Here is a 27,665-nt window from a genome sequence, read left to right as displayed (position 1 = left end):
TCTAAAATTAATTTATGATACAAGTTAAGGAAATAAGGTTAAGCAACAACAAAACTTAAGGTATGACTGTGAGTAAGTCGTGGACAGTGACTCCACAACACCCGAATCCCGCAGCAATAAAGTTTCTTCAGCTCTATAGGCTTCATTTGAAATTTTAGGTATGTTTCTTCATTACGAATAAACTTTTGAAAAACACAGCCAGACTTTTTATTCCTCGAACCCAGAATTGGCACATATATACATACACACACATATATATATCTATATCTATCTATTCTATATATATAATATATATATATATGTATATATACACATAAAAACACACACACACACACACACACATATATATATATATATCTATCTATATCTATATATATATATATATACATACATACCTATATATATACTATATATACATATATATATATATATATATATGTATATATTATATATGCACACACACACACACACACACACTATATATATATATATATATATAGATAGATAGATAGATAGATAGATAGATAGATAGATAGAAGATATTTATATAGGGGTTAAGTATGTAGGTAGGCTGACAATATAAATATTTTCGTCATCAAGTCGTGTAGTGGGAGAATCCACAAGATATGTGGTGAATAACGTCATATTTACGGTAATTGATTGTGAATTCTTATATTACAACTAAATGTATTCTTTCTTAACCAAAACTAAAAAGGCTCCCGCACTCGGAAAATTACTTAAATAACTGAACAAACAAACTAAACTAACAAAATAAACAGTTTTTTTTTTTTTTTTATCGAAGAATCCCCTCAAATTCTGGGTTCTGTGTGCATCCTCAGTTAAGTGGTAATTAGAGATACTTTAATTTTTTTTTAAATGGAACATTATTTTATATAGACCCCATTCCAGTCCAGAACGCCAAAAAAACACATACACAATGATATAAGAAAACTTAGGCTTAAACCTGGTATCATTGCAAGGAAGAGCAATATGATAATATACTAAAAACCGAATATTGTTAACGTGTACCAGGTCGTTGTGATATATGTGCGTTACATGGATCCCCACAGAAAAAAACAGGCATGTGAAATAATGGGCCATTCTTTGAGAGGCGTACTGTAGGTGGGTCATCTGGCAGGAGATATGCAGGTCATGGGAGATCAATGAAGACCCGGTCTTCTTAGCAATGCATGTTAAAGAGGAATGCTTTTGGCGTAAAATGGATGAGTGTGAAAGGGACCCTTTGACGTGGCGTTAGCTGTCTCTGGCTGGTGTCGTTGCACAGAAAAATGTGCTTTGCCGAGCGCAGATCTGTTGGTATATGTTTCTTAGCTGGAGGCTTATAAGTCTGTAGGCATGGAGTACATTTTCCCAAAACGTGACGTAGGTGCTGGAGATTGTCTGGGGAGGTTGTGGATAAAAAAAAAAAAAAAAATATCAGCAATCACGGAAAACGGGTCACATACACCGTTTCAGTTGGTGTCCTTGCAGCGGGACACCAAAGCTGTTTTGATGATACGAAAAACTGAGATATTTTTACAGTATACGAGCGTATGTTATATATGTGCGGTATATTGATTCCCCCTCAAAAAGACATGCGTGTGAAATAGCCAATCTTCTTTTAGAGGTGTACTGTAGGTTGGTCATCTGTCAAGACATATGCAGTTTTTAGGCAATTAATGAAGACCTGGTCTTTACCATGCATGTTAACACGGAATGCTTTCTGTGTACAAAAGATGACGAGGAAAGGGCCCGTTTAACGTGGCATTAGCCGTCTCTGGATTGTGTCGTTGCACAGGAAAATGTGCGTTGCTGAGTGCAGATCTTGTCATTATGTGTTGCCTAGCTGGAGGCTTATAAGTGTGATGGCATGGAGTAAATTTTAGCAAAACGTGACGTAGTGCTGGAGATTGTCTGAGGAGTTTGAAGATGGAAAAAAAAAAATCAGCAAGGACGACCAACAGGTCAACATACACCATTTGAGCTGCAGAGAAATCCATGGAATCCTTAGGAGTGTACCTTAGCCTCAGGAATACCAAAGGAAGCTGTGTAAACCAGTTGGTGACCTTGCAGCGGGACATCAAAGAGCTTTGATGATACAAAACACAGAAAATTTTGTTACAGTATACAAGCGTGTGTTATATACGTGCCATACATGGATCCCCCCCAAAAAAATATGTATATGAATTGTGGTCCCTGCTTTTGAGTGGCATACTGTATGTGGGTCATTTGGCAAGAGATAAGCAGGTTTTAGTTGATCAATTAAGACCTAGTCTTCTTCGCTATGCATGTTAATGATGAATGCTTTCGGCGTACAATGGATGATTAGGAAAGGGCCCGTATAAAGTGGAGTTAGTGGTCTGTGTCTAAGTGTTGTTGCACAGGAAAATATACATTGCTAAGTACAGATCTGTTGGTTTGCGTTGCTTAGCTGTGGAGTTATGAGGCTAATGGTATAGAGTAAATTTTCCCGAAACGTGACATAGGCGCTGGAGATTGTCTGAGGAGGTTGTAGATGAAAAAGAAAAAAATCAGCAACTACGACCAACAGGTCACCATACACCATTTGAGCTACAGAGACATCCAAAGAGTATTTAGGAGTGTACCTTAGTACGATAAGTACCCAGGGAAGCTGTGTAAACCTGTGTGTTCCTTTGCAGCTGGACATCAAAGCTAAGTGTTCAACCATACTCTTGGCAGCACGGTTATATACAATTGTCTAATGAAGTAACTCGATAATGATCTCCAAAATTGAGAGGTGAAAGTGGTACCCCTGTCATAAGTAATATGATAAGGGATAATAAATCTGGCTTTCCATCCTGAGATCATGAACGTTGAAGTTTTCTTGGGATTTTCTTCAGGCCAACGAGTGGACTGGTCTATATGGTAAACAAGTAACTATGCCTTGTGATTTAAGTAGGAACCTAAAACACGGCGTGATTGCGGCTAAAGCGCCACTTAGGTTGAGGAAAGGTGCTTACTCCTGAATCTGTGTGTCAATGTGTAGTAATTTTATACTAATGGAAGCATTGTAAACATTATAAAAATGGTGCAGTGAATATAAGTTGTGTGGTAGCCAGTGATTTCATCCTTCTAGAGAAGTTTTAAGCGTTGATGTACTTTTCGGGTTGGGCATGTAGTAGAGGTGCAGAACAAATTATTAGCATCATTATAAATGTCCTGTAAAATAAACTTTGTCTTCAGTAGCTGTGAATTAGAAAGGTGCGAGGTATGGGAAAGGCCATGAATAAATTCTAACACCTGTCGTGCATCGAGGAGGTATCCACGGTCTACATCTACCAGTACTGCCGTCACAGAGGAAGGTGGCATTACAGTCGACGAGAGGAACATTCTCCTACAGAGGGATGTGAAAGATGTCCTACATGCTTGGTACTCAGATCTTTTAATATTGCTACTGCCAAGACATTGTAATCTCAACTTAGGTGAATGACGGTATATGTATTTCTTGCAGGATATGAGCAATGAGATTCCTTTTCCAGGGACATGTTGAAGGGTACAATTGAAATCAGCCTCGACAGAGAGATGTAAGCATTATGGGCATCCTAGACGTTAGAGTCTCGAGTGAAGGCATGCACCAGATGCATTTGTACATGTGAATGACGTAGGCATACCTTTCAAAAAGTGGCAGAAGTAAGGGACAGCCAAGTGTATTACAAGCAATTCACAGCAGAAGTAGAGTACTCGGATTCTGACTTGGACAGTTTTATACAGAAGAACGCCTATGGCTGGGACAAGCAGTTGATGACCTGATTGAGGACTGCCCCTAATATTGATGTCGGTGGCTGTGGTAGGGGAAAGGACAGGTGTATATGGCACGGGAAAAGTAAGAGCAGAGTTGATAGGGAGCCTTATTGAACGGACCCCACTTCAGGTCTTTGGCTTGCCCTCGATGGAGAGGTATAGTGGGGCATGAATTGCAGCAATGACTGACAGGAAATGCTGATAAGAGTTGATCAAGTCCAATAATTCTTGCAATACTTTGATAATTGAAGGCATGAGGAAGTTGTGAACAGTTGCTACCTTCTCAAAGAGAGTGGACCCTTCCAGGAATGATGCTGTGACCTTAGAAAGTTACTTTGTTGGCCTCAAAGGCAGGACAGACTACAACGCAGTTCTGTTGTACACAGTTGACCATGATGCATAGATAAAAGAGGTATTCTTCTTTGGAGGAAGAGAACACAAGAATGTGGTCCGTGTAACATACACAGAAAGGGAAGTTCCCTTATATACAGTACATGAGACGTTTAAAAGCGACACCAACCCTACGAAGGTGAAAATAGGATTAATTGAAGATGTATTTTCCGAACGGGTGGTGATGGAGGTGTTGGGGATGTCTTTTGAGTTCATGGGAAACTGATAATACCCCTTTCAGACGTCGAGCCTGGAGATGTCTTAGCATTGTGCAAGTAGTAGGCTACATCGGCAATGTTAGTGAGAGGGTATTAAGCCCGTTCTGTCCGCATGTTATGATCCAGTAATCCCCACTAGGACTCAGAGAGCTATCTTTCTCAGGATGATGTGTAAGGGTGACGACTATGCATTTGAGGCCTTTTGGCAAAGGCCATATTTTTTCTCCATTTCAGTGAACGTGTAATTAGTGGCTCCCAAACAATCTTGATATGGTAATAAATACTGTGTTTAGTATGAACCAACAGTGTTTGACGAAGGTCTGGACGAAAAACTTCCAGGTACGATGTAAGGAGGTGAGTATAGGCATCCGTGGCTATGCTGATGGGGAGAGCGACATGGGAGTAAGTGGGGTGGAGAGGTGTCGACGAAAAGTAATCTGCTTTAACTCACCATCGTTGAGCTACATCGACTAGGAGGTGGGAGTGTGTGAGGAATTCTGCTCCAATGATTGTCAATGTGACGACAGCAACAAGAAAATTCCAAATATATATTGCACTTCCAAACCATAATGAGAGGATTTCATAACCTTGGATTGGTCTCCCAAATCCGGTGGCAGCTAGCAGGCAGATATCAGCTGACTTAAACAGACTAAGTCGTGTGTTTTGCAAATGGCCTTTGCAGAAGAAATCATAAAGCACCTGTGCTTACTAAAAACTGCATACCTGTACCTTTTCATGTGAAAAGAAGAAAATAGCAACAGGGAGGCCCCGCCACGAGATGGACTATATACACTTTTTTTTTATTTTAAACCTTTCACACATTTCTTCATAGTAGACGTAAATTTGAAGTGGTAGTGGCATAATTACAAATGATGGCTTCAGTAAGTGATTGGAGAGGTATTTGATGGGGCATATGCGAGGGGTGGTATATGTGTGTTTTGAGCGACTTTGTTGTCTTTCTGGCACATCACAGGGTGGGTATCTGTGTCCTAATGTATTCTCGTCAGCTTTGGTCAATGTTGAATGAATAGATGTCCTCTTCATCAGGAGTGTAGGGTTGCTTAGATTCACGTCACAAGGAGAGCCCTCTGCAGAATACTGCACACGAGCGATATGGGTCATTTCCATGAGGGCGAGGAAAGCTTTTTGATCACCCAACGGTTGTTGAAAGAACTAAAAAGGTTTCAGTATGCGGGCTGCCAGCGATAGCGAGTAATGATCCAGCAGGTGCTATTTGAAGGTCTTTTATGTTATTGCGTTGTTCCTTGCTCACACAGACGATCGGATATATCCAGGAAAATGTCCTCGGGGATGGCTGCAAGATCGTAATCTGCTTTGGTCGTGACAGAGCCACGCCCTTGATGCAAACTTGGACTTCATGCTGAAACCATGAGAACGCCTCTCCGCTGACATAATATTTTAGTTTTAGATACAGTATATATAGTAGATTCAGGGTTGGAGGGCAGCATCATCAAACAATAAGACAGCAGTGAGAGGGAAAGGCAGGAGGGAGCTGGTGTCTTCATTGTTCACCAGTGTGCAAGCGGGCAATTAACTAATAACTGAGAGATGACCTAATGCAACATTATTTCAACAGACAGCGAAGTTTTATAATAGCAGTTTCAGTGAAAGGTCATACAAATACCAATAGATATATACAAACACTTATAGGCAATAACAAGTTATCAGTGCGAGATAAGAGCAATAACGAAAATATAGAAACAATAAGAATGTTGTTAGTGCATGAGCTTGTGTGATATATGTGCAGTATAAAATACTGATAAGCGAGAGTAAGATTGAACAATGATCGTTTTTAACATATACCTGTCAAACCAGTTGAAATTTTAGTGGTAAACCAAGCACGTATTTGTAAACCTCATCATAGTGAAACCTAATTATTAGAAAATCATGTTTACAACCATGCATATATCCAAACGACTCCATTTTTAGTGACAAGCTAGAAAATATATTTTTTTGGTCATTGAAGTAGGCTTAATGGCATATATCTTCGACTACTTTTATCTTCATCCCTTTATGTGTCTTATTTTATCTCATTATTCAGATGGTAAACTTTTCTTTATTTTATCAAACGAAATCATAATAACTTTCGAGGTAACGCTATAAAAGTAGAGAGTTAATATAGAAATTACATTAGGCTACTACTTATATGCTTACCTTCTTGCTACCATTCATTGTTGAACTCTCGTTAACGTTAACACGTAGAACTGCAGCAGGTTTTTTTTTTTTTACGTTGGAATTCTTATTCTATTCTTTTAATAAACATTTATTGAAGTAACAATGACCATTCCCTGGGGTAATACATTATGTGACTCTACAGTTAAGCAATGATAATAATTATCAGATAATGAAGATGCCAATAATTGTAATTAAATATACTAATTGCCAACCCCACGGAATTTTCTAAGTAGGTATGTACGTTGAATTTTGCAGCTTGTTGAATCCATTTTGGCGGCTACTATACCAAGTTAAAATCGTCTTAAATTCAATTATATAGGATAGATGATTTGAATATCTTTTAAACAATAAGGAAACCCGGGAGTTTGATTATATGTAAATCAGGAATAGAGAAATATGACGTACTGTCTAATAAATCAAACTACTTGATAGCGTTAATAATATTTTTTTTTTTTTTAAATACATCAAATTTCAGTCACCAGGAGAACGAAAATTCATTGACATTTATGAAGTGGAAAATATAAATAGACTTTTGGTTAAATACAAAATTTAGGTATTTTAAAGGAAATAGAGTAGCAGAAACTATTACGTGATAGGTTTCTTCCTTCGTCATTATATGTGAGCTCGACCCAAATAACGACAATTCTTAAACAATATCAAGTATCTCGTTTCTTTTCCTAATGGCATCGCTTGCAGCCAATTTTCGCTTAAAATTGTACTGGTTTCAGAAAGAAGAATTTCATTTGATTTTGACCTTTACAATACTACCTTTGATATAAAATCTCTTTTCATAAATGTTCCTCTTAATAAAGTTATCAACTTTATTTAAGAAAAGTTCTTTTGGCGGATAAATAATTTTTCATGATTTTATTGGTAAACTTTTTGAGATTTGTATCGACCTTGTTGTGAAAGAATCTCGGTGCAGATCATTGGAATTGCCATGGATTCCCCGTTTGGTCGTTCTTCTGTCAATATTGCTATGTCTTCTTTAGAAGAAAAAAAAAATAACCAGTTGTTCGGATATCTGGAAACCAGTTTATTATAGACGATTTGTTGATAGCCCTTTTGTGTTATTCAAACGACCATAACTAAATTAGATGTTTCGGTTGATTTACTACATCTGTGTATTAGAAACAAACGTACGCTAGACTGTAGTTTGTGTTTTATTCTCTAATCAGACATCCTCTATGTCATTAAGAACATGTTTGCCACTATTCGTTTTATATCGGATAAAATCTCCCAACCAACCTCAACAAACAATTGAACAAGAATTCTATTGCCTTAACGACCAATTAATTGCAATCAATCCAAACAAGATCCTCTTACTCTTTACCTACAAGGAAAAACATCAAGCATTACTTATTATTCGAGTTCACGTGATGTCCCGCTATATATATTGGATCTCTTTGGAGAGTACTGAAGATAAGCTGGATTGAGAAAAAGACTAACGTGGAAGTTCTACAAAAGATCAATATCGAAAAAAGATTACTTGACATTTTGGATGAAAGAAAACTAACTTTTATTGGACACCAGGTTCGGAAACACAATACTCTGGAAAGAACGCTACTAATTGGATCAGTCTATGGTACAAGAACGAGAGGAAGGCCTAAAACTAGATTAAGTGACAATATCAAGGAGATGTGCAGGCTAACGATGGTGGAGTTGGAAAGGAAGGCTCAAGACCGGAATGAATGGAGAAGTTTTGTGCAGAGGGCCACGGCCGTTCGACATCGAACACCCCGTAATTGATGATGAAGAGGAGATACTGTAGCCATAAGGAATTCAGTTCTCTATTATTGGTAGAAGAAGCCAAATTTATTTCATAAGTACCCTGCAGTCCTTATATAGATATAAAAAAAAAGGCTAAAACCGTATTTGAACACCCCTTTTCCACTTCTCTACCTATCATAAGTGAGGTCGTAGGTTGATGCCATATCTTGGTTATTCCCTTTTCACTTTCTCTTTTGGTTGGTTTGATGAGCAGTGGTGTTCCTTGTGTCTTAACAGACACCTACCATAACATTTTAAAGAGGTTTCTTGAAGAACGATTTTGCTCTATAAATCAAGATAAATATGTAACGAAGAGGAATATAAGCATAGATTCATCTATAGATATGTGACTCTCTCCGAAAAACTATGTAACAAATCCCAGAGGCTCATTCGATGCACTATTTTCTATTATTTACCAGAATATTAATTATGTGGTAGCCTTCTATATTTTTTTTTCTGAAAAGAATTTAAAAAAAAGAGAGAATTTGTGTCAAAGGAATATTTTTGAATAGGTAAAAACAAAATAACCGTAAAAGTCCGCTTCCAAGAATATTTTACTAAGTACTTTTTGATAACGTAAACTGGATATCATTATTATAACCAAATCCGGAAGTTCATACTACCTAAGAGATATTAACTAAAGATTGTCATAATACTACTGTAGCCATTTTTTTTAATCTATAAGAAAATTGGGCAACAATAAAAAAAGATTATTTTTGGGAAAATTTAAAGTCATTAATCCTTCCTCTCCTTATTTATATGGCTCCCAAATACAACTGAATTCCTGCAAAGGGCCCTTCATTTATAGTATAGTATATGAAAATGGTTAAGAAGAGTTACTGTCTCCCTTTTCAGGAATTTTTATTCAACAGAATACATATATTCATCTGTAAACTTTTCCTAATTATTAGTTGTAGTTAATTTTCAATCACTCCACTAATGAAAACACGCACACACCCGATTTATTGTATCTAGATTCTCGAAAGTATTAATATTAAAGTTACGAATTAAGACACCACGCGATGGTGCAAGCATTGATAAAGTTAGTGATTGTAAATAGAACCATGTGCCCAGTTAGGGATCAGGTAAGGAAAGTTACCTTCTATAGGATTATGTCATTGTTGCGGAAAAAAAAAGGATCACTAGTAAAATTCTCTGTCTCATTATTATTTCTGATTTATATATTCTAACATGTTAAATTTTCGTGGTTGATTTTGGGCGTTGGGTTATATGGCTTTTATTAAAGGCAATATACGCCATTGTCCATTTAGGAGCACTTAACGTAAAGTGATGTGTTATTATTATTATTATTATTATTATTATTATTATTATTATTATTATTACTTGCTAAGCTACAACCCTAGTTGAAAAAGCAGGATGCTATAAGCCCAGGGGCCCAGGTAAAGTAATATGTCAATATTTTTGTGGTTATAAGTGAACCCTGTGATTTGTAATGTTGTCCATATTTGTTTCATTCTTTAATTACTTAGCAACAAATGTTATTATTAGTTTTGTACTTTCCATTATATTTAGATAATAGGCATTTTTTTTTTTTTGATAAATTTTGTTTAAAGATGTTAAATCGGTATTTCCCATGGTAAATAAATTAATGATTTTTTTTATTCCTTTCATTGGTAACCATTTCCTATGTAAATAGAAAATAAAAAAAATAAAATACATATTCTTAACTCATCAAAGACAAAACCATAATTTCATGTACTGTTGTTATTAAGCTTGAGAGTTACTTGAATTTTATTTACATGTGTTTTTTTAGCTACAAAAACTGACTTCTTAGGAGTGTGCTGAAGTTATAATGATACCAGCAATAGAGGTATAGGTCCTATTATTGTGTTATTCTGTCATCACAACCCCATTTATTTGCCTTTTCCTTCCTTTTTTTCTCTTTATAAGATATTCTATAAAAGCTCAAATTTGAGGGTACAAGACTTTACGTAGTGAGCACACACACACAGACACACGCAACCACACAAACACACACATATATACACACACACACACATATATATATATATATATATATACATATATATATATATATATATATACATATATATATATATATGTATATTATATATATATATATACATATATATATATGTATATATATATATATGTATATATATATATATATATATATGTGTGTGTGTGTATATATATATACATATATATATGTATATATATATATATATATATATACATATCATGTACTGTGGTTATTAAGCTTGGGAGTTACTTGAATATTATTTACATGGGTTTTTTTTGCTAAAAAAATAACATATCTGTATTTTAGTCTCGTCTAAAAACTGACTTCTTGGGAGTGTGCAGAAGTTATAATGATACCAGCAATAGAGGTATAGGTCCTATTATTGTGTTATTCTGTCATCACAACCCAATTTATTTGTTTTTTTCCTTCCTTTTTTCTCTTTATAAGATATTTCATATAAACTCAAATTTGTGGGTACAAGAATTTACGCACGCACACACACAGATATACATATATATATATATATATATATATATGAACAATATATATATATATGAACATTATATATATATATATATATATACATATATATGAATATATATATATATATATATATATTTATATATATATATATATATATGAACATATATATATATGTATATATATATATATAAATTATATACTTGTATATATATATATATATATATATACATATATAAATTATATACTTATATATATATATATATATATATTCATATATATATATATATATATATGCCTGTATATGTATATATATATATATATATATGTATATATATATATATATATAATTATATATATATATATATATATATAAATATATATATATGTATATATATATATATATATACGTATATATATATAAATATATATATATGTATATATATATATATATATATATTTATTTATATATATATGTATATATATATATATATATATATATATATATATAATTAAACATATTATGGTCCCGTGTTTGGGAACAAAAAATATAGTATATTATACATTGCGGATGGCAAGCTATACAACCTTTCGAGTTCCAAACTCACCTGTTTTTATTTATATAAACCTCTTACACTTGAAATATTAATACCCGAGCTCCTATATAGTTTTATAACTTCAAGAGATTAATATATAAAAACACTGAATATCCAAAGGTGTTTTAAGTGCACTAAAAAAAACAAAAACAAAAAAAATGGTAATTATCATTTTGGTCTATTCCAGTGGTCGGGGAACAGGAATAAATTACCCCAAATGGAGTAAAATTAGGAATTTTGGGTGGTAATGAACGTGGTACGGATGTGGATGTGCTAAGTGAGGGAAAGTGATATAAAAATTGGAGAAAAGAATGCATCGAGGATCCTACGATCTTTAAAACTATGGAAACGGAGAAATATCTGTATTGTAACTGCTTCATCAGTATTGAAACTGCTTTTAACCCTCAGTGAGATCGCTTTTGCGTTGTTGTCTTGGTGGTGGCATTTGCTCCTTGACTTATCAGTCTTTATTTAGCCCCTTGTCCTCTACCTGGTGGATTTTTTTACCTGGGGTATTACGGGAGGAACAACCGCGATCATGGGTAAGGGAGGCTTTGATAAAGGTAAGAAGAAAAGGAGTGAAAGGTTGTGATTGTGGTGGTGGCAGCTTGGATTGTGTTGTAGTGACGTCTAGGAGTGGCTGGCTGGACGATTATGCTTGATTTTAAGTAGCAGTTCACGTTGGTGGAGGTCTGTTGACTGACAGTGATTATAGTTAACGAGTTAACGTTTAGTGTGGTAAATAAGTTAATGTTGCATCGTATGTGTAATTGCTGATTTATTTTCATTTTCAGATGGCATCAGCAAGGAAAAGGACATATCAGGCTGAGGTTCGTTAATTATGGCTTCACAGAATAGAGGAAAAAGGACAAATGAAGCCTCAATGTGTAGTTTGTATGAAAGTACTGACTGCCGAGTCTTTCAAAAAGAATCAACTGAAGAAACACTTGAACAAGGTTCATTCACATCTGTCTTCCAAACCACGGAATATTTTGAGAATCTGGAAAAAAAACAGCCAAAAGACAGAGACTGGAAAGTAACAAGAGTGCAATGTTTGAGCAACGTTGAGCTACAATAGCTAGTTTTGAAGTGGCATGGTTGGTTGCTCGAAATAAGAAACCACATACTATTGGTGAAGACTTAATCAAGCCTGCGGCTGTAAAAATGGCAGAAATAATGTATGGGCAGAAAGAAGCTAGAAAACTGAATACAGTACCTTTGTCTGCTAGAGTTATTAAAAAAAAAATTCATTCTTAGCAGAAAATGTGAGGGAACAAGTGATTTCTTCAGGAAAAAAATTAAATAGTTTGCTATTCAACTTGATGACACTACAGATGTAAGTAGCAATTCACAATTGATAGTATACATTCGATATAGGGGCTCTGATGAAATCGAAGAAGAAATGTTGTTGTGTTCTCCTCTTGAGTTGCGAACTCGTAGTATTGATGTGTTCAATAAGGTTGATGCATGCTTAAAAAATCCAAGTGTTGATCAGAAGTGGGAAGATTATATTGCAGTATCAGTTGATGAAGCTCCTGCCATGCTTGGTCACATCAATGGTTTTGTGGCTTTGGCCAAACAACAGAATCCACATATTCTAGTCATCCATTTATGATACATCGCCAGGCATTAGTTGTGAAGAATTTGGAACCAGAAATGGAAGCTGTGTTGAATGATGTGGTTAAGATTGTCAATGTTGTAAAAGGGCATGCGCTAAACACGAGGATGTTTCGTAATTTATGTAAGGAAGGAGAGGCTGAATATTCAACCTTTCTTTTCCATACGGAAGTGAGGTGGCTTTCACGTGGAAATGTCCTGAATAGAGTGTGGGCTCTTGAAACAGAACTCGAAATGTTTCTGACTGATAAAAAAACACACACTTGCAGAAAAGTTCAGAAAAACAACCTGGCTAGCTCTTCTTGCATACTTAGCTGACATTTTTGGACATGTAAACGAACCGAATAAGGAATTGTAAGGAAAGAAAGTCAATCTCCTGTTAGAAAGGGAAAAAAATCAACATTTGTATCAAAGCTTCAGTATTGGAACCAGAAAATAAATGCCAAAAAGACTGCTGCCTTTCCAAAACTGTGAAAGTTTTTGGAAGACTGTCAAGACTGTAGTCTTAGTGGCCTAATGGAGTCAGTCACAAGGCACCTGACCAAACTTAGAAATAGGTTCTGTGACTATTTTCCAGAACTTGATTCACATACTGTAAGCTGGGTTGTAAATCCCTTCAAAAGTGAGCTGGCTGATCTGCCTGAACAGCCTGAAGGATTGGCAGAGGAGCTTATTGAACTTTGTTCCAGCAATAAAACTAAAATGGAATTTGAGAACAAGGAAGAGCTCTCAAGTTTTTTAATGTCAAAAACTGCGAAGGCTTATAAAACTGCACATATGGACGCAACTAAAATGCTACTACCTTTTGCAACAACCTACCTTTGTGAACAAGGTATTTCCACCCTTGTAAATCTAAAAACAAAATACAAAAACCGGGTGAATCCTGAAGACAGCATTTTAGTAGCAGTTACTTCAAAAATCCCTGATTTCGAGTTTGTTGTATCTAAGATGATACAACATAATTTTTCCAAAGCCTGAGGTAGCTGATATGAAAATATTAAAGATTTTAATCTGTCGTTAAAATATCAAAGTTTTCAATATTTTCTTAATTGTTTTTCGTTGTGTGCCATTCTTATGCCCGAAAAAATAGTATTATTTTTCTTTGTGTGTCATTCTTATGCCAGAAAGAATAACATTATATTTCTTTGTGTGTCATTCTTATGCCAGAAAGAATAACATTATTTTTCTTTGTGAGCCATTCTTATGCCAGAAAGGATAAACGTTTTTCCCCATAATAGTGGATTCAATAAAATTTCAATCTGAATTTGAAATACATGATGATCATTAGTTTTGCTTGTGTGCCATGTAATGCTAAAAAGTGTTTTTTCTGTTTATACAGTAAATATGATTCCTACTTTTTTTTCTTGTGTGCCATTTCCATGCCAAAAAGATAAACTTTTATTTCCTATGATAGATGAAATTAAAAATTAAAATTTTTTCCAATATAGTTTTTATTCATTTATTATCCATGAATTCTATAAGTAAATTGGTTTGTCTACCAGAGGACTTCCAAGTGTGTGGGTAAATTAATTTTACTACAAATTCTATTGGGGTAACACCCAAAAAAGTTACCCGACCCCTGGTCAATTCAAACCACCTCCTACTTCGATTCTTTAACTGGGATATGAGAGATTACTGAAATAAACACTGGTGATTGAAATAATATAACTTTTACAAAAATAAATATGTTATGAAGGTTATAACACTTGTAAAGAATTTACATAAAATAAAAAATCATTCGAAATATTAACGCTGAGCAAAGCTTAGATAAGGATGAAGGATATGTTACAGTCTGAGAAATAAATAATGACTTGCATAAAAATATTAAATGTTTGGTGAACTAATATCCCTTGGGGAGTGCGAAGAGGATACCAAAACCATCTCCATAGTATTATTATTATTATTATTATTATTATTATTATTATTATTATTATTATTATTACTATCCAAGCTACAACCCTAGTTGGAAAAGCAAGATGCTATAAGCCCAGGGGCTCCAACAGGGAAAAATAGCTCAGTGAGGAAAGGAAATAAGGAAATAAATAAATGAAGAGAACAAATTAACAATAAATCATTCTAAAATAAGAAACAACGTCAAAACAGACATATCATATAATAAACTATCAACAACATCAAAAACAAATATGTCATAAATAAACTATAAAAAGACTATGTCTGCCTGGTCAACAAAAAATCATTTGCTCCAACTTTGAACTTTTGAAGTTCTACTGATTCAACCACCCGATTAGGAAGATCATTCCACAACTTGGTCACAGCTGGAATAAAACTTCTAGAGTACTGCGTAGTATTGAGCCTCGTGATGGAGAAGGCCTGGCTATTAGAATTAACTGCCTGCCTAGTATTACGAACAGGATAAAATTGTCCAGGGAGATCTGAATGTAAAGGATGGTCAGAGTTGTGAAAAATCTTATGCAACATACATAATGAACTAATTGAACGACGGTGCCAGAGATTAATATCTAGATCAGGAATAAGAAATTTAATAGACCGTAAGTTTCTGTCCAAAAAATTAAGATGAGAATCAGCAGCTGAAGACCAGACAGGAGAACAATACTCAAAACAAGGTAGAATGAAAGAATTAAAACACTTCTTCAGAATAGATTGATCACCGAAAATCTTGAAAGACTTTCTCAATAAGCCTATTTTTTGTGAAATTGAAGAAGACACGGACCTTATATGTTTCTCAAAAGTAAATTTACTGTCGAGAATCACACCTAAAATTTTGAAAGAGTCATACATATTTAAAGAAACATTATCAATACTGAGATCCGGATGTTGAGGAACCACCGTCCTTGACCTACTTACAATCATACTTTGAGTTTTGTTAGGATTCAACTTCATACCCCATAATTTGCACCATGCACTAATTCTAGCTAAATCTCTATTAAGGGATTCACCAACCCTAGATCTACATTCAGGGGATGGAATTGATGCAAAGAGAGTAGCATCATCTGCATATACAACAAGATTGTTTTCTAGGCCAAACCACATGTCATGTGTATATAGTATGAAAAGTAATGGGCCAAGAACACTACCCTGTGGAACACCAGATATCACATTCCTATAATCACTATGGTGCCCATCAACAACAACTCTTTGAGATCTATTACTTAAAAAATCAATAATAATGCTAAGAAACGACCCACCCACTCCCAACTGTTTCAGTTTGAAAACAAGGGCCTCATGATTAACACGGTCAAAGGCAGCACTAAAATCAAGGCCAATCATACGAACTTCCCGACCACAATCAAGGGATTTCTGTACAGCATTGGAGATTGTAAGAAGGGCATCACATGCTCCAAGGCCTTTACGAAAACCAAATTGCAAACTAGGGAGTAGATGATTACCTTCAGCAAACCTATTAAGACGTTTTGCCAGAAGACGTTCAAAAACTTTAGATAATATGGGAGTTATGGAAATTGGGCGGTAATCAGTGGGACTTGAGCTACCAAAAACACATTTCCATAGAGGAGTAACATTACCAATTCTCCAACTAGTGCTAAAAGCTCCTCTTCTTGCTAACTTGCGCAAAATAACAGATAACTTTGGAGCTAAGAAATCTGCTGTCTTTATAAAAAACAAAGGAAAAATACCATTTGGGTCTACACCTCCATAAGCATCAAGGTCCATCAACAGAGCTTTAATCTCACGAGATCGAAAAGCTAAACTAGTTAGTTTAGCCTCAGGAAAACAGGAATGAGGAAGTTCAAGTTTTTCATTACTCTGTTTACTGTCAAAAACATCAGCCAAAAGGGTTGCCTTTTCCTTTGGACAGTGAGTGACTGAGCCATCTGGTTTAAGTAAAGGAGGAACTGTTGCATCTACACCAAAGGGTGCAGATTTAAGGGTAGACCACCATTTATGTTCCTGAGTTGTACCAGAAAGTGTTTCTTTTATGGTTAAATTGTACTCCTTTTCAGTTGAGGCATAAGCTCTCTTAGCAAAAGCTCGAAGCTGAGTATAGTTGTTCCAGGTCAAATCTGATCTGTTACCCTTCCAAAGTTGATAGGCCTCCTGCTTCTCCAAAAAAGCACGTCTACAATCATTATTGAACCACGGTTTGACCTTCACTCGGTACCTTAGCACACGAAAAGGGATAGCCTATCAATTATGTTGACTAGATTCTCATTCAAAGGGACAACAGGATCTACACTATTATAAAATTGTGACCAATTCAAGCACAAAAGATCATGTAAAATCCCATTCCAGTCTGCTTGGGATTTCATATAAATTTTACAAGAATATGATATATCAGGGACAGGCTGCTCAGTCTTCACTAATAATGAAATCAAGGCATGATCAGATGTCCCGACTGGAGAACCAACCTTACCAGTTATAATGCCAGGGGAGTCAGTGTATACTAGGTCCAAGCAATTACCAGAACTGTGAGTAGCCTCATTTATGATTTGCTCACAGCCTGATTCAGAGGCAAAGTCTAAAGCTCTTAAGCCATGGCGATCGATAGGAGAGATAGAACTTAACCACTCCCTATGGTGAGCATTAAAATCACCAACAAAGACAAAAGAAGCCTTTCTATCATCTTCTTGTATCTTAGCCATAATGGTAAGAAGACAATCGAAGATAGAATCATCCATGTCTGGATTCCGGTAGATCGAACATAAATAAAAGTGGTTATGCCTGCCACAAACTTTTATTACCTGAATCTCATGACATCCACATTGATAGCAGGACTTATGAGAAGCAGGATACTCGGTCCTAATATACACCGCCATTCCCCTGGCCCTAGGGATGGCATCACGTTTCAACATTATTGGCTTCTTGAAACCAGTTATAAGGAGCTCAGATGAGTGCCTCATATTAGAAACCAAAGTTTCTGAGCACAAAAGAATATCATACTGTCTGGACGCAACTGTAAGGTCTTGGATATTTGCATGAAGACCACGAATATTGCAATACAGAAGACGACATTGACGAAATCTAGGACGTACTGGTCCAGGATTTCACTCAATGTCTCCAGACAGCATATAAATTAATAGAAATAAAAAAGAGACATCATACTTAAAAACTAGATTAACAAGAATTATAACAAAAACAATACGTACAGAATTATAAACAAAGTGATTGATGATACCCATAGACTATAGTAAAAAGTCGGAAAACTGGTCAACATGGAGGAGCCGATACACCATGCAAGGCTAAATACCCTCCAGGATAGCCACTTCAACTGAAGGGAGGACAGTAAGGATGGTTTTGAGAAGAAAAAGAATCAGAAAAAGGAAAAGACAACCTCTTGATAAACCACCAGGCATCCATGGCCCTTCTATTAAGCCTGCCCAACACACCATTTCAAAAAAACAAGAGGAAGAAAAAAAAAGATAGAATAGTGTGCCTGAGTGTACCCTCAAGCAAGAGAACTCCAACCCAAGACAGTGGAAGACCATGGTACAGAGGCTATGGCACTACCCAAGACTAGAGAACAGTGGTTTAATATTGGAGTGTCCTTCTCCTAGAAGAGCTGCTTACCACAGCTAAAGAGTCTCTTCTACCCTTACCAAGAGGAAAGTACACTGAACAAATTGCAGTACAGTAATTAACCCCTTGGGTGAAGAAGTGTTAAGTATCTCATTGTTGTCAGGTGTATGAGGAAAGACGAGAATATGTAAAGAATAGGCCAAACTATTCTGTGTAAGTGTAGGCAAAGAAAAAGTAAGCCGTGACCAGAGAGAGGGATCCAATGCATTACTGTCTGGCCAGTCAAAGGATCCAATACCTCTCTAGTGGTAGTATCTCAACGGGCGGCTGGTGCCCTGGCCAACCTACATGATCTCATCCACATATGGTACTCGAGTAATCTCTCTTACAGTTTCATTTCTAATCCTGTCCTACCATTTAACTCACAATATACTTCTGAGGGCTTTATTATCAAATCTACTAAATCTATTGGAGATTGCTCCATTGTCATACCATGAATCATATCCATAAAGTAACACATATATCACTCAACTGATATATAGTCAAATTTGTGATTGAAATTTTAGGCTATTTGATTTCCAAATTTTACTCAGCCTAGCCATTGTCTGATTTGCTTTGTTCAATCTTCCACTGAATTCTAATTCTAAAGACCCTGTATTGGAGATCATTGTTCATAAATACTTGAATGATTCTACCTTATTAATCATTTCTCTTTCCAATGATATTTCATCTTCCATTGCATACTCCGTTCTCATCATCTCTCTCTCTTTTCTATTTATCTTCAGCCCCACCTCGTGTCATATTTCATGCATTCTGGTAAGCGAGCATTGCAAATCCTGTGGTGTTCTCTTAAGAAAGATAACATCATCAGCATACTCTAGATCTGCTAAATTCCTATCACCAATCCAGTCCAATCCTTCTCCGCCATCAATGACTGTTTTACACATTACAAAGTCGATGAGGAAGATAAACATCATAGGTGATAACACATTCTATTGGAGTACAACGCTGTTCATTGGTAACTCACATGATAAGACTCCATTAATATTAACCTTGCACTTGCTATACTCATGAACAGACTTAATAAAATTTCCATATTTAAGAGGACTTCAATAATAACACAGGACTCTCCACAAAATTGGCCGGTGCACACTATAAAAGGCTTTTTCATAGTCCACAAATGCCATCTTATGTGGATTTATATATTCTACTTATTGCAGTACAACATGTACAAAATGAAAACTTGGTCAGTGCAACTTCTACCTTTTCTAAATCCTGCTGGTTCATCTCTCAGTTTTCATTAATCTTTCCCTCCAGTCTCCTGTTTTATCAATTTTCACCAACACTCATAACTCCCATTCATCAGGTTTTGCCTCTTCATGCCACATTCTACATAATAATCTTGTAAGTAGTTTGGGAATCACTACATTTTCGGCCAGTATCATCTTGGCCGTTATTCCATCGTATCCATGGGCTTCTCATCTCTCTAGTCTTTTTAGGATAGCTTCGACTTCAAATACACTGAATTCATTCATGGGCACATTAAGGTCTTCATCAGCTTCAGATATATCAATCAAAACTATTCCCTTCATGTGTCCTCTTCATAACCTCACTAAAGTTTTCCATCCAACGTTGTCTTTCTTCATCTTCTGTTGCTATAACAAAACCATCTCTCTTTTTGATGGGTATATGCTTCTTCTTTGCCCCAGTCGATATTTCATTAGAAATATTATGAGCAATTCCCATACCATAGCCACTTCCTGAATTCATAGCTTTTTTGGCATCATCTGATTTACTGTCCAATTACTCGCTCCAGTCATTCTTGGCTTTTCTTTTGACCTCGCTGTCAATACTGGAATACTTAGATTGCTCTACCTTGTAATTTTCAATACTTTCCCGAAAACTTTCAACAATGAATTTCTGTCTTTTTCTCCTTTTTATAGTATCCCAATTATCATTCAATATCCATGGCTTTCTCCTTGTAACTTTTTGTCCCAAGACTTCACTACCAACTGACGGATATATGTTCTTAATATCACACCAATCTTCATTAATTGTTTGTTCTTCGTCTCTTAAAGTCTCTTAAGACTGCAAATCGATTCCTACATTCAATTACAAATGTTTCTCTGTGCTCTTCCTCTAGATGATTAGTTGCATCAAACCTAGATATTCTATCTATCTTTCTGTTGGAAGCTTTCAGATTTAATTTCAGTGTGGCAATGAGGAGCTTTTTTCATGGAAAAGCGATCTATCTGATATTTTTAATTGTCATATGGCGAAGTCCTTGTATGCATGTGGATGTTCTGATTTTGGAACAGAATACCTCCTATGAGAAGAATGTTTGCTGAACAGAAACTTCTGAAAGGTGATCCATTCTCATTTGGAACTTCGCCAAGACCCTTGACACCCATCACACTCTTTATCCGTTGTTTATTTCTTCCAACTTTGGCATTGAAGTGGCCAGTAATAATTTTCATATCTCTCTCAGGGATCTCATCTATTATCCTCTGCAGTTCTTCAGTGTATTTATCTTTCCTCTCTTCAGGGGAATCATTTGTTGGGGCATAGCAAACTATAATACTCATATTACACTGCTTTGATTTGAACTTTGCCCGTAACAATCTACTATTTACAGCTCTCCACTCAGTCGATGCCTTTTTCTGCTCTTGGTGTCGTCACCATTCCTACACCTTCTATCCAGCTCCATCTTATCTTCCTGAGTAAATATATATATATATATATATATATATATATATATATATATATATATATATATATATATATATATATATATATATATATATATATATATATATATATATATATATATATATATATATATATATATATATATATATATATATATATATATATATATTTGACTTGTATGTTGATGGAGTGGTGAGAGAGGTGAATGCTCGAGTGCTTGGACGAGGATTAAAACTGGTAGGAGAGAATGACCATGAATGGGAGGTAAATCAGTTGTTGTTTGCGGATGATACTGTACTGGTAGCAGACACAGAAGAGAAGCTTGACCGACTAGTGACAGAATTTGGAAGGGTGTGTGAGAGAAGGAAGTTGAGAGTTAATGTGGGTAAGAGTAAGGTTATGAGATGTACGAGAAGGGAAGGTGGTGCAAGGTTGAATGTCATGTTGAATGGAGAGTTACTTGAGGAGGTGGATCAGTTTAAGTACTTGGGGTCTATTGTTGCAGCAAATGGTGGAGTGGAAGCAGATGTACGTCAGAGAGTGAATGAAGGTTGCAAAGTGTTGGGGGCAGTTAAGGGAGTAGTAAAAAATAGAGGGTTGTGCATGAACGTAAAGAGAGTTCTATATGAGAAAGTGATTGTACCAACTGTGATGTATGGATCGGAGTTGTGGGAAATGAAAGTGATGGAGAGACAGAAATTGAATGTGTTTGAGATGAAGTGTCTAAGGAGTATGGCTGGTGTATCTCGAGTAGATAGGGTTAGGAACGAAGTGGTGAGGGAGAGAACGGGTGTAAGAAATGAGTTAGCGGCTAGAGTGGATATGAATGTGTTGAGGTGGTTTGGCCATGTTGAGAGAATGGAAAATGATTGTCTGCTAAAGAAGGTGATGAATGCAAGAGTTGATGGGAGAAGTACAAGAGGAAGGCCAAGGTTTGGGTGGATGGATGGTGTGAAGAAAGCTCTGGGTGATAGGAGGATAGATGTGAGAGAGGCAAGAGAGCGTGCTAGAAATAGGAATGAATGGCGAGCGATTGTGACGCAGTTCCAGTAGGCCCTGCTGCTTCCTCCGGTGCCTTAGATGACCGCGGATTTCACTCAATGTCTCCAGACAGCATATAAATTAATAGAAATAAAAAAGAGACATCATACTTAAAAACTAGATTAACAAGAATTATAACAAAAACAATACGTACAGAATTATAAACAAAGTGATTGATGATACCCATAGACTATAGTAAAAAGTCGGAAAACTGGTCAACATGGAGGAGCCGATACACCATGCAAGGCTAAATACCCTCCAGGATAGCCACTTCAACTGAAGGGAGGACAGTAAGGATGGTTTTGAGAAGAAAAAGAATCAGAAAAAGGAAAAGACAACCTCTTGATAAACCACCAGGCATCCATGGCCCTTCTATTAAGCCTGCCCAACACACCATTTCAAAAAAACAAGAGGAAGAAAAAAAAAGATAGAATAGTGTGCCTGAGTGTACCCTCAAGCAAGAGAACTCCAACCCAAGACAGTGGAAGACCATGGTACAGAGGCTATGGCACTACCCAAGACTAGAGAACAGTGGTTTAATATTGGAGTGTCCTTCTCCTAGAAGAGCTGCTTACCACAGCTAAAGAGTCTCTTCTACCCTTACCAAGAGGAAAGTACACTGAACAAATTGCAGTACAGTAATTAACCCCTTGGGTGAAGAAGTGTTAAGTATCTCATTGTTGTCAGGTGTATGAGGAAAGACGAGAATATGTAAAGAATAGGCCAAACTATTCTGTGTAAGTGTAGGCAAAGAAAAAGTAAGCCGTGACCAGAGAGAGGGATCCAATGCATTACTGTCTGGCCAGTCAAAGGATCCAATACCTCTCTAGTGGTAGTATCTCAACGGGCGGCTGGTGCCCTGGCCAACCTACATGATCTCATCCACATATGGTACTCGAGTAATCTCTCTTACAGTTTCATTTCTAATCCTGTCCTACCATTTAACTCACAATATACTTCTGAGGGCTTTATTATCAAATCTACTAAATCTATTGGAGATTGCTCCATTGTCATACCATGAATCATATCCATAAAGTAACACATATATCACTCAACTGATATATAGTCAAATTTGTGATTGAAATTTTAGGCTATTTGATTTCCAAATTTTACTCAGCCTAGCCATTGTCTGATTTGCTTTGTTCAATCTTCCACTGAATTCTAATTCTAAAGACCCTGTATTGGAGATCATTGTTCATAAATACTTGAATGATTCTACCTTATTAATCATTTCTCTTTCCAATGATATTTCATCTTCCATTGCATACTCCGTTCTCATCATCTCTCTCTCTTTTCTATTTATCTTCAGCCCCACCTCGTGTCATATTTCATGCATTCTGGTAAGCGAGCATTGCAAATCCTGTGGTGTTCTCTTAAGAAAGATAACATCATCAGCATACTCTAGATCTGCTAAATTCCTATCACCAATCCAGTCCAATCCTTCTCCGCCATCAATGACTGTTTTACACATTACAAAGTCGATGAGGAAGATAAACATCATAGGTGATAACACATTCTATTGGAGTACAACGCTGTTCATTGGTAACTCACATGATAAGACTCCATTAATATTAACCTTGCACTTGCTATACTCATGAACAGACTTAATAAAATTTCCATATTTAAGAGGACTTCAATAATAACACAGGACTCTCCACAAAATTGGCCGGTGCACACTATAAAAGGCTTTTCATAGTCCACAAATGCCATCTTATGTGGATTTATATATTCTACTTATTGCAGTACAACATGTACAAAATGAAAACTTGGTCAGTGCAACTTCTACCTTTTCTAAATCCTGCTGGTTCATCTCTCAGTTTTCATTAATCTTTCCCTCCAGTCTCCTGTTTTATCAATTTTCACCAACACTCATAACTCCCATTCATCAGGTTTTGCCTCTTCATGCCACATTCTACATAATAATCTTGTAAGTAGTTTGGGAATCACTACATTTTCGGCCAGTATCATCTTGGCCGTTATTCCATCGTATCCATGGGCTTCTCATCTCTCTAGTCTTTTTAGGATAGCTTCGACTTCAAATACACTGAATTCATTCATGGGCACATTAAGGTCTTCATCAGCTTCAGATATATCAATCAAAACTATTCCCTTCATGTGTCCTCTTCATAACCTCACTAAAGTTTTCCATCCAACGTTGTCTTTCTTCATCTTCTGTTGCTATAACAAAACCATCTCTCTTTTTGATGGGTATATGCTTCTTCTTTGCCCCAGTCGATATTTCATTAGAAATATTATGAGCAATTCCCATACCATAGCCACTTCCTGAATTCATAGCTTTTTTGGCATCATCTGATTTACTGTCCAATTACTCGCTCCAGTCATTCTTGGCTTTTCTTTTGACCTCGCTGTCAATACTGGAATACTTAGATTGCTCTACCTTGTAATTTTCAATACTTTCCCGAAAACTTTCAACAATGAATTTCTGTCTTTTTCTCCTTTTTATAGTATCCCAATTATCATTCAATATCCATGGCTTTCTCCTTGTAACTTTTTGTCCCAAGACTTCACTACCAACTGACGGATATATGTTCTTAATATCACACCAATCTTCATTAATTGTTTGTTCTTCGTCTCTTAAAGTCTCTTAAGACTGCAAATCGATTCCTACATTCAATTACAAATGTTTCTCTGTGCTCTTCCTCTAGATGATTAGTTGCATCAAACCTAGATATTCTATCTATCTTTCTGTTGGAAGCTTTCAGATTTAATTTCAGTGTGGCAATGAGGAGCTTTTTTCATGGAAAAGCGATCTATCTGATATTTTTAATTGTCATATGGCGAAGTCCTTGTATGCATGTGGATGTTCTGATTTTGGAACAGAATACCTCCTATGAGAAGAATGTTTGCTGAACAGAAACTTCTGAAAGGTGATCCATTCTCATTTGGAACTTCGCCAAGACCCTTGACACCCATCACACTCTTTATCCGTTGTTTATTTCTTCCAACTTTGGCATTGAAGTGGCCAGTAATAATTTTCATATCTCTCTCAGGGATCTCATCTATTATCCTCTGCAGTTCTTCAGTGTATTTATCTTTCCTCTCTTCAGGGGAATCATTTGTTGGGGCATAGCAAACTATAATACTCATATTACACTGCTTTGATTTGAACTTTGCCCGTAACAATCTACTATTTACAGCTCTCCACTCAGTCGATGCCTTTTTCTGCTCTTGGTGTCGTCACCATTCCTACACCTTCTATCCAGCTCCATCTTATCTTCCTGAGTAAATATATATATATATATATATATATATATATATATATATATATATATATATATATATATATATATATATATATATATATATATATATATATATATATATATTTGACTTGTATGTTGATGGAGTGGTGAGAGAGGTGAATGCTCGAGTGCTTGGACGAGGATTAAAACTGGTAGGAGAGAATGACCATGAATGGGAGGTAAATCAGTTGTTGTTTGCGGATGATACTGTACTGGTAGCAGACACAGAAGAGAAGCTTGACCGACTAGTGACAGAATTTGGAAGGGTGTGTGAGAGAAGGAAGTTGAGAGTTAATGTGGGTAAGAGTAAGGTTATGAGATGTACGAGAAGGGAAGGTGGTGCAAGGTTGAATGTCATGTTGAATGGAGAGTTACTTGAGGAGGTGGATCAGTTTAAGTACTTGGGGTCTATTGTTGCAGCAAATGGTGGAGTGGAAGCAGATGTACGTCAGAGAGTGAATGAAGGTTGCAAAGTGTTGGGGGCAGTTAAGGGAGTAGTAAAAAATAGAGGGTTGTGCATGAACGTAAAGAGAGTTCTATATGAGAAAGTGATTGTACCAACTGTGATGTATGGATCGGAGTTGTGGGAAATGAAAGTGATGGAGAGACAGAAATTGAATGTGTTTGAGATGAAGTGTCTAAGGAGTATGGCTGGTGTATCTCGAGTAGATAGGGTTAGGAACGAAGTGGTGAGGGAGAGAACGGGTGTAAGAAATGAGTTAGCGGCTAGAGTGGATATGAATGTGTTGAGGTGGTTTGGCCATGTTGAGAGAATGGAAAATGATTGTCTGCTAAAGAAGGTGATGAATGCAAGAGTTGATGGGAGAAGTACAAGAGGAAGGCCAAGGTTTGGGTGGATGGATGGTGTGAAGAAAGCTCTGGGTGATAGGAGGATAGATGTGAGAGAGGCAAGAGAGCGTGCTAGAAATAGGAATGAATGGCGAGCGATTGTGACGCAGTTCCAGTAGGCCCTGCTGCTTCCTCCGGTGCCTTAGATGACCGCGGATTTCACTCAATGTCTCCAGACAGCATATAAATTAATAGAAATAAAAAAGAGACATCATACTTAAAAACTAGATTAACAAGAATTATAACAAAAACAATACGTACAGAATTATAAACAAAGTGATTGATGATACCCATAGACTATAGTAAAAAGTCGGAAAACTGGTCAACATGGAGGAGCCGATACACCATGCAAGGCTAAATACCCTCCAGGATAGCCACTTCAACTGAAGGGAGGACAGTAAGGATGGTTTTGAGAAGAAAAAGAATCAGAAAAAGGAAAAGACAACCTCTTGATAAACCACCAGGCATCCATGGCCCTTCTATTAAGCCTGCCCAACACACCATTTCAAAAAAACAAGAGGAAGAAAAAAAAAGATAGAATAGTGTGCCTGAGTGTACCCTCAAGCAAGAGAACTCCAACCCAAGACAGTGGAAGACCATGGTACAGAGGCTATGGCACTACCCAAGACTAGAGAACAGTGGTTTAATATTGGAGTGTCCTTCTCCTAGAAGAGCTGCTTACCACAGCTAAAGAGTCTCTTCTACCCTTACCAAGAGGAAAGTACACTGAACAAATTGCAGTACAGTAATTAACCCCTTGGGTGAAGAAGTGTTAAGTATCTCATTGTTGTCAGGTGTATGAGGAAAGACGAGAATATGTAAAGAATAGGCCAAACTATTCTGTGTAAGTGTAGGCAAAGAAAAAGTAAGCCGTGACCAGAGAGAGGGATCCAATGCATTACTGTCTGGCCAGTCAAAGGATCCAATACCTCTCTAGTGGTAGTATCTCAACGGGCGGCTGGTGCCCTGGCCAACCTACATGATCTCATCCACATATGGTACTCGAGTAATCTCTCTTACAGTTTCATTTCTAATCCTGTCCTACCATTTAACTCACAATATACTTCTGAGGGCTTTATTATCAAATCTACTAAATCTATTGGAGATTGCTCCATTGTCATACCATGAATCATATCCATAAAGTAACACATATATCACTCAACTGATATATAGTCAAATTTGTGATTGAAATTTTAGGCTATTTGATTTCCAAATTTTACTCAGCCTAGCCATTGTCTGATTTGCTTTGTTCAATCTTCCACTGAATTCTAATTCTAAAGACCCTGTATTGGAGATCATTGTTCATAAATACTTG

This window comes from Palaemon carinicauda, chromosome 10 (genome assembly GCF_036898095.1).
Source record: "Palaemon carinicauda isolate YSFRI2023 chromosome 10, ASM3689809v2, whole genome shotgun sequence".
Taxonomy (NCBI): Eukaryota; Metazoa; Arthropoda; class Malacostraca; order Decapoda; family Palaemonidae; genus Palaemon; species Palaemon carinicauda.
The sequence above is the reverse complement of the archived record's forward strand: the minus strand, read 5'-3'. Positions refer to the sequence as shown.